Raw genomic sequence first — 10,000 nt, 5'->3', positions numbered from 1 at the left:
GGGTTGTTCTCTTTAATTCCGCTTTGTACATGTATATATTTTGGCTCCGGGAAGAATGAGTGGCGGGAAATATGGATTGATCGATTTTCATTTATTATATACTTCTTCTCTAAGTAATGGAAGGGATGGAAATGAGAAAATCTATTGACTGATAAGAAATATATGGTGGTTGTTAGTGCGAGAACCCATGTGAGGTCGATAAGGCGAACTAGGGCAAGGTATGTAACATTTTTCTGATTTTTTTTTTTATTTTAGTAATGTTCTGGATATGTTTCGTATTGGTGATTTGGAATTATGTTCTCTAAAGGTGTAAAAAAAAAAAGGCAATATTTGGATACAGCATGGAGGAGGATGGGAATAATTACGAATGTTGATGATGATTATGAACAAGGCAGAACATACAAAAAAAAAAAAAAAAAATAAATAAATAAATAAAAATCATACAAAAGCCACCTATATGAGCAAACCCCTCTGTATATACAACTACATATCACCCATCCTTCACCCTCTTCCTTTATAAACATACCCAATCTTCCCTAAACAAACTTCCAATGCACATAGATTCAGAACCTACACCTCACATCCTCTATACTTCGTGAACCAATTCTCGCTTGCGTATCTACCTACAATATTTCTTCAATCTGAATTTATCGAGCTGCACCCAATACTAAGAATCCTAAGCTACTCATTTAAAGAAAGACCCTCACGTCTATCACCCGAGACGACACACCTGTGCTCCTTCCCACACCTCAATCAGGCACTCATGTAACCCTGTCCGAGGTGTGGTGAAGACGATGTTTAGTGGTGGTGGTGGTGGTGATGGTAGTTATAGTTGTAGTAATAGTAGTAGTAGTAGTAGTAGTAGTAGTAGTAGTAGTAGTAGTAGTAGTAGTAGTAGGAGGAGGAGGAGGAGGAGGAGGAAGAGGAAGAAAACAACAACAACAACAACAACAACAACAACAACAACATTAACAACAACAACAACAACAACTAATGATGACGATGGTGATATTGATGGTAATGATGATAACAACGATATTAATCAAACTTAAAAAAAAAGGAAATTATCAAGATTACAGTACTTCTTCTTCTTCTTCTTCTTCTTCTTCTTCTTCTTCCTCCTCCTCCTCCTCCTCCTCCTCCTCCTCCTCCTCCTCCTCCTCCTCCTCCTCCTCCTCCTCCTCCTCCTCCTCCTCCTCCTCCTCCTCCTCCTCCTCCTCCTCCTCCTCCTCCTCCTCCTCCTCCTCTTCTTCTTCTTCTTCTTCTTCTTCTTCTTCTTCTTCTTCTTCTTCTTCTTCTTCTTCTTCTTCTTCTTCTTCTTCGAGAGAGAGAGAGAGAGAGAGAGAGAGAGAGAGAGAGAGAGAGAGAGAGAGAGCCCAATACCTTTCCTCGCCTCACACCACTCCTCCCCTCCCTCTCCGGACCGCCACACACCCCCAATCATGATGAGGTCGAACATTGTTAGGTAAATAAAGATTGAATAACGCATCACCTCAGACGCCCTGGCCACTAATACCCTCCTCCACCACCATCACCACCACCACCATCGGCAGGGTCGCGGGGCAGCGGGCCATAATCACGGGCCGCGCGGGAAGCCTCTCTGTAATTATTTCTCATAACGGAAGCAACGCGAATAGATGCAATTAATTTCCGCCGACACCACGAGATATGTTCATTAACTCATGCGTCAGGCTCCTGAAGACATTTTTTTTTCTCTCACTCTCCCTCCTGCACCTTTCTCCTTCTCACTCCCTCACCTCCTCACCTGTGCAGCCCACCCTCGCACCCTATCCATGTCCTCCCCTCCCTTCGCCTCAAACTGTGGTGAGCCCAAAATAAGACCCAGGTTGATTCCGCCGCTCCCTGCCGCTCGTAACAACACGGGAGGTGCTAAAGTCTGGCCGGGATGACACATATGTGAGGAGGGTGACAGGACACGGTGCTAATCCGGCTTTTATACAAACACGGCGGCGGCCAACAGCAGCAGCGCCTTACCGACTTAACGGGGGCGAGAAGCCATTTACGAGGCGTGGCTAGCGTGGTGGTGCGCGGCGGGGCGTGGCGTGCGGGGACCGGGCGGGGTTACTGGAGCTATAATTACCACCTGCGATTAAATTCGTGACGGTAGATTATAATGCAATAAATAATTACCAGCTAATCACAGGGTAAGTTAACAAAGGGAGCCACAGTGTGCCTCTTTATGGCTCCCAACGCCTTGCTAGTGGTGGTGGTGGTGGTGGTGGTGGTGGTGTGTTCCCTCCGTCCCTTCCTTCTTCCTTTCTTCCCTCTAATCTTTCTTCCCTTCCTCCTTCTATGACGTTTTTCCCTTTTCCCTTTCTGTATCTTCTCAGTTATTACATTTTCAGTATTTATTCCGTTCTCCCTTCATTATTTCCTTTCACTTTTCCCTTCCTTTTTTCTCTCCAATCATCTTCCCCTTTCCCTTTTCTTATTTTCTTTCTTCTTCACTTCCTCTAATCTTTCGTAACTTTTTTTTTCTCGATTTCCTCTCATCTTTCGTTACTTCATTTGTTTTTTTTCCTCCTTTCTTCCTTCATCGTCAACTCTACTTTTTCCTTTTCTTTGTTTTCTATGCATTCTTTCAGCTTCTCATTAACTTTTTTTTTTTAATCGTACAATATTAAGTTACTGCATTTTTCTCCTTCTTAACTTTCTTTTACCTTCACTTCCCCTTCTGTTTTTATAGAATCGGATGCCATCGCCTTGCAGACATTTAGATAGGATGAATGAATGGACAGACAGATGGCAAATGCAGTTTAATATCAACAAATGCAAAGTATTTAGTGTAGGTAGAGGAAACCCACACAGTAGGTACACAATAAGCAACGAAACTCTGGTAGGTTCAGGGTACGAAAAAGATTTATGAGTTATAGTTAGCTCTGAGCTCTGTCTAGAAAGGCAATGCATAGAGGCCAGAACTAGGGCAAATAGGGTATTAAGATAAATTTTTAGGAGTGTTAAAAGTAGAAGGCCCGAAGTAATACTAAAGTTATGTTTGGCGCTGGTCAGACATCATCTAGACTACGCTGTGCAGTTCTGGTCCCCACATTACAGGGAGGATATAAGTCTATTAGAATCAGTACAAAGGAGAATGACTAAAAGTATACAGGGGATGAGGAGTATTCCCTAGGAGGCGAGATTGAAACTGTTAGATTTACATTCTTTAGAGAGACGTAGGTTAAGATGGGACCTGATAGAAGTCTTTAAGTGGTATAAGGGTTATAACAAGGGGAACGTAGGCAAAATTCTTAGGATCAGCAACCAGGGCAGAACAAGAAATAACGGGTTCAAGCTTGAAAAATTTAGGTTTAAGAAAGAGATAGGAAGAAATTGGTTCTCAAATAGAGTGGTAGATGAATGGAACGGACTCAGTAATCAAGGTGTCAGTGCTAAGACATTAGGGAGCTTTAAGAGAAGATCAGACGAATTTATGGATAGAGATGATAGGGGAAATAGGTAGGTATATTTCACAGAGGGAGTGCCACGTGTAACCCTGGTGGATTCTTGCAGCTTCCTTTATTTCTTATGTCCTTATGTTCCTCTTGTGTTCTAATATTAACTTCTTTCATGTAAATTTTTTGTTAGAAGTTTCATGTCAACAAAACAACAATACTTCTATTGTCTTAAACCATATATATTTCATTTCTTCCTTTTCCTTTCACTCATGCTCTATACAGTGTTTACATTTCCTTTTATATTTCAAAAAAATATGCGTCATATTATATCTTTTAGTACAACAGACGTTAATTTTTCCTCCTCTCATCTTCCTTTCACGTTCAAATCACTCTCTATCCTCCTTTACCCATCCACACACACACACACACACACACACACACACACACACACCACCACCACCACCAACATTACTACTACATTCCATTGCAAGTTTTATAAGCCACGTGGAAAGGCCTGTTATTCCCTCCTCCCTCCTCCTCTTCCCTCCACACCACTTCACCCTGATCTCCACGCTGACGAAACACTTCATCCACTCCCATATGAAAACACACGCACACACACACACACACACACACACACACACACACACACACACACACACACACACACACACACACACACACACACACACGATTCGCTATTTCCGTTTCTCATCGCTATCACCTCTTTTTTTTTTCTTAGGTGCTGTATAATTTTTCTTGTTTGTTTTCTCTCTCTCTCTCTCTCTCTCTCTCTCTCTCTCTCTCTCTCTCTCTCTCTCTGTGTGTGTGTGTGTGTGTGTGTGTGTGTGTGTGTGTGTGTGTGTGACGTGCAATGATCCGAATTCTGAAACGTGGCGAACGTCCCTTGGCGACTTCAATTCCTTGTATTCGTCTCTCTCTCTCTCTCTCTCTCTCTCTCTCTCTCTCTCTCTCTCTCTCTCTCTCTCTCTCTCTCTCTCTCTCTCTCTCTCTCATGACAAACTAGATCATGTTTGGGTGAGCCAGGAAGTAAAAGTGTCATCGGCAGCATAACAGTCATGAAGCCACAGGTATGACGCCACACATCCAGCCTGTCCAAGACTACACAAGCCGCCACACGCGATAGGAGCACTCAACACCTTTCCAAATATCCATGTTACGTGTTCTACAATGTCTCGGCGTCTCATTTCCATTAAACGCGATCCGGTGACGGTTATTGGAGTTTCCAGTGATGTTTTCATGATTGTAGTGATAGTCTAACAAGTATTCTGCACCGCCAATGGAAGACAAAACGTTTCTACGCCTTATCTCAACTACTTAAACAGGTTCCAGTAAAAAGTAATTAGTGTTTTATGGATGTTTTCATGATTTTAGTGACGACTTAAAAGGATTTAACAATTTCAATGTGAAAACAATACTCTGACGAATTTGATTAATCGCATATGGCATTTGAAAACAGTCCTTATGGGAGTTACAAGTGTTACGAAATACAAGGCGTGGGTCCCCTCCTGCTGGTCCTCCTCTTCCTCCTCCTCCTCCGCACAGCCCTGGCCTCCCTATCATGCTAACATGGTGTGCGCACAATCAATGTTATTATGAAGATCATCGCTTATCGCCTTGTGCCGTGCCGTGCCGTGCCGTGCCGTGCGCCGCCATCACTCTGACCGACCAACCAACCAAAGCTGCGTCGATTAAAGCATAACCTTCTCTCCTAATTTGACGGCAGTTGTTGTGTGAAATCTTCGGCTTTGCTTTGCTTTCCTGGAATTACAACATTATCAGTCAAATTTCCACCGATTCCACGATCAATCTTGGCTACGGCGGATCATAGCACCCTCCTCCCCCTCCTCCTCCTCCTCCTACCTTACCGCAACACGATACAGTACAGGTAAGCAGTCAAATGAAGGCTCGCAGGTGACCTCATTCACTTGTCAATCAGTCCTTTACAAACCTGCATCTTCACGCTGCAAGCCTTGACAAATACTACGTCTCTTACGAACAACTACATCTTGTTTCAGTCTGGAGGAGCAGCAGGAATAGTGGCAATGGCAGTGGTGGTGGTGGTGGTGGAAGGGGACGGGTGGGTGGAGTGTGGTGGGGAAGGCTGGGGCAAAAAAGGCAGAGGGTGGGGTGGCAATGGGCAGGCGGGGTGAGTATGGATCGGGTGGGGTGGGACGAAGACATGAAGGAATTGGGTGGAGCAAAGCAGGGCGGTTGTGCGGGAAGGACAAGGGAGGGAGGAGAAGGGGAGAGGAGGGGAAGGACGAGAACATAGTGGTTGAGGGGTGGATGTAGGGAGAAGGGAAGGAGAGGGAGGAGTAGTACGAGGAGGAGTAGGAGGAAGAAGGTGAGGCGGCGCCAGGCGGGGCGAGGCGTGGCGAGGCGGGTGGGGCGGGGCGGGCTGGGGCGGCTCAGAGCTGCAGGCGGGCGGTCGGTGGAGCTTAGCGTGTATCACTGTCATTTAACGCTCAGCTTTTCCCGCATATATATGCCGTGCGGGAAGGGACGTGGCGTGTAACCTCCATTTTTCGCCTGGCCCAAACAGATTTTGACACTTTTATGGAGATTTGGTGTATGAAAGCCTTAGTCTTCCCGCACTCGGCGTACTGTGTTCCGTGTGTGTGGTTCTCAACGTCACTTATTTACTAGAGCCAATGAAACAACTGGCTTCTGTGTAGTATTCCCGCCACGCACTAGTCCCTGCTACGTAATATTATACTACAACGCCTCGCCGGTCGACTTTCCCTCTTTTCGTTCACTTGTCGTATTTTGTACCTTAGCACTTCAACGCATCATAATGTCCTCGTAGTCTCACGCCCACGTTAACACTACCCACGCAGCACATTGTCTTTAACATATATACATTTATCATCGCTTTACCATTTTCTTAATTGTTATTTTTCCGCTAATTTGTCTATGCCTCAGGACGACAACATGATTATTATTGTTGTTATCATTATTAACTACTGATCCATAATTGGTCAATCCACACTTCCTCGTCAGAAACCACGTCTCGTCCTTCTCGGCTCTTGCTGTCATACAATGCCTCAAACACAAAATCTCTCTTTCTCTCTCTCTCTCTCTCTCTCTCTCTCTCTCTCTCTCTCTCTCTCTCTCTCTCTCTCTCTCTCTCTCTCTCTCTTTTCTCATCACAGTACCTCATTACCGGTGTCCACTCAATCTCTCCCTCACGATGCCGGTCGCGCGAAGACAGCAACTAGCGCGTGCACGAGTGACACGTGTCCCCGCTCTTGACACGTGTGCGTATCAATACCCGCGTCCCACACTATCACTTTTCATTCATCTATTCTGTTGTCCATAAAACTGTCAAAGCTTCATTATGTTCCTCATAAAAAGAGAAAAGAAAAGAAAAGAAAAGAAAAGAAAAGAAAAGAAAAGAAAATACCTGTGCAATGCTCGGCTCCTCATTAACCTGTTAATTACTGCAGACAATATCCACCACCCATTCAATCACTTAATGTTGATCAGAATAGAGTAAAGAAATTTGTGATTGTCAATGGATAAGTAAACAAAAACAAAAATGAAAAAAAAAATCACTCTCCGATTAAGAAAATATGATTGAAAACTTGATAAAAATAAAAATACACACTCGTAACTGATGCTGTGTTGCTGGGGAGGATACGAGTGCGAAACTTGATGGGAGAGGGAAGGAGAGTCAGGGATAATATGAAGCGAAGGAGGGTTGTGTGTGTGTGTGTGTGTGTGTGGAAGCTCTGGCTCGCTTTTCATATCATAGGTATTCTGTAAGAAACACAATATAACTCTGCCAATTATTAAAAAGAAAAAAAAAAAAAAAGGCATCGTGAAGCATTCCAGATCCACCTTTATCCAAAATTCTTATCCATCTTGCCCACTCATCCCACAGTGCACCACCACCACCACCTGGCACTATTATGAGGACAGGCACACACACACACACACACACATACATGCACAACACACAAGCTAAAGGTTTTGTCCCCATTGCTATTTATAAGAAAGGACAGCGAGTGAGGAAGAGGGTGAGTGTCCTCTCTCTCTCTCTCTCTCTCTCTCTCTCTCTCTCTCTCTCTCTCTCTCTCTCTCTCTCTCTCTCTCTCTCTCTCTCTCTCTCCCGTGGTGATGAATGGGTAGCTGGAGGGAAGGAGGGAGACAGCAGGGGTTGAATGGGAAGATGGATGGAGAAATGGACGTTTGCGGCGGCGGTGGCGGTGATGGTGGCGGCGGCGGCGGCGATGGTAGTGGTGGTGGTGGCAATGGCGGTGATGGTGGCGGCGAAGTCGGTAGCAAGAACTCTCTTTCCTTGAAAACCCATCGACAGGGATCTCAATGGAAGAGCGACATGTGGTCCCGGTATTCACAGACTCATTATAACTCATGAATAATGGATCTCATTATACTAGTTCATTATTCAGCCCTAATTAATCCCCAAACCGTCAGTCTTGGGGGAAGATGAAAAACTGCTCAGAAAATGGGTGAGCGGGAGGAGGAGGGAATAAAAAAAAAAAATGTCACAAAATGAGGTGAATGCAGGATAGGTTAGAGGGGAGGCAGAGGGGAGGCGATGGGGTGTAGAGAGGCGAGGCGGAGAGGAGAGGCAGAACTAATATGGGTAAATAATTAGTGAAGAACGAAGGGAAACAGGAAGAAAGAATAAAGAAAGTAAAGAAATAAAGAATAAAGGAAAGAAAGGAAGTTGTGAAAGGAGGGGGTAGGTAGGCAGGAAGGTGTGGATGGAGTGAGGAGGAGGAGGGCGGCGGGGAGGCAGGAGGGGTGGAGGGAGCGCCAATAACAAAGTTGGCCAAGTGTCGAGTCTTGCGGTGGAGGGCACTTGTGGGTCGAGGAAGCACCGCCAGGGAATACAAAGTGGGCGAGGTGAGGCGGGGAGAGGCAGGGAAAGGCGGGGAGAGGCGTGGAGGATACGAGAGAACTACGAGAAAACTAAACTCCAACGCCTCCATGACTGTACTTCACACTACTGGCAAAAGAGGACTTCACACAACCATCCGTCCTCGAGTCTCACCTACAGTGCATCACATGGACACCTCAGACAACAAGACACTCGTTCTTCTATCCCCGCCCCGCCCCGCCCCAGCAGCCCAAGAAGAAGAAGCAACGCAGAATAGACGCCCACTGGCCAGCGCCCCCAAGTAAGCTCATTACATAAGTTACTCTAATCACGGCAGCTTGCAAATCTAAAACTCCCAAACTTTTAGAATTGGATTTAGTTTACAATTTAGTAGAGATCCGGAGACCAAGTGAGGCTCAACTCTTCCGGCCGGTGATTGTTTTAACCGTTTATTATAACTCTTTTATATATATATATATATATATATATATATATATATATATATATATATATATATATATATATATATATATATATATATATATATATATATATATATATATATATATATATATATATATACACACACACACACACACACACACACACACACACACACACACACATTATGGGTTTATTCTTTCGTTTCCGTTTTCACGACCAGGTCTAGTCACCTTTGCAAACGTGGTTTATACAAAAAAGTAGCAAAGTACTCCGCATTTTCCTTTTTTTTTTTTTTTCACGATTGTTTGAAAATTTCGCGTTTTGGAAAGAATAATCACACCGCGCTATGGGGAACCAGTGCAATACAGTGCGTATTTTTGGGGAGGGAGGAAACTTTTGTCACGGGGAACCTCACACGCACGATCCTCCCCCCTCGCCTTCCTTCCCTTCCTTCCCTGCACTCTGCTAAAGTCTCCACCGACTCTCACTCGTCACAGAGTTCCGAGACTCAGCGAGGCAGTTTATTCTCAGTCATTTACTTTATTCGTTTACTCGCATTATACATACATCATCCCCCTCAGAAGATAAACAACCTTTTGCATTCACTTGAATTGCGTTGTTGTGTTTTTCTCTTCATCTGAAGTCCTCTGATCTGCTGAGAATCGATGTTCTGAAGAAAAATCACGGGACTTGAACTGAGAGAGAGAGAGAGAGAGAGAGAGAGAGAGAGAGAGAGAGAGAGAGAGAGAGAGAGAGAGAGAGAGAGAGAGAGAGAGAGAGAGAGAGAGAGAGAGAAATAGAGAAAAAAAAAATACATAGAGCCCGCTGCGATAAGCCCACAAGGTTACTAGACTTGCGACCTCGACTGTATATCATTATTTGCGGCACGTGCCCCGCTTCAGTCTGACGTCTCGGTGTCAGAAATTCGAACACAAAATTTTGCTTATGTATTTACTAGTATTTATTTATTTATCTTTGTAATTCTCTCCGCAGCGCTTGCCTAAGGTCCAAAGGGGGCGATGATATGTTTGTCATGAGCGAAGGATGAGTGAAGGTAAAAGATGAGTGAAGGATTTAAGGGAAGGGTACGAGTGAAGGATATGAATGAGATATGTGAATAAATATATGAAGGATGGATAAGAGTGAAGGATAAGAGTGAAGGATATGAGTGAAGGGCATCAGTAAATGATATGAGAGAGGGATATGGATGAAGAGTACGAGTAAATGATGTGTGGGAAAGATATGAAGGATAAACAGGTGATTATTTTGA

Source organism: Scylla paramamosain, chromosome 21, assembly GCF_035594125.1.
Source record: "Scylla paramamosain isolate STU-SP2022 chromosome 21, ASM3559412v1, whole genome shotgun sequence".
Lineage (NCBI taxonomy): Eukaryota > Metazoa > Arthropoda > Malacostraca > Decapoda > Portunidae > Scylla > Scylla paramamosain.
Note: the sequence above shows the minus strand (reverse complement) of the source record.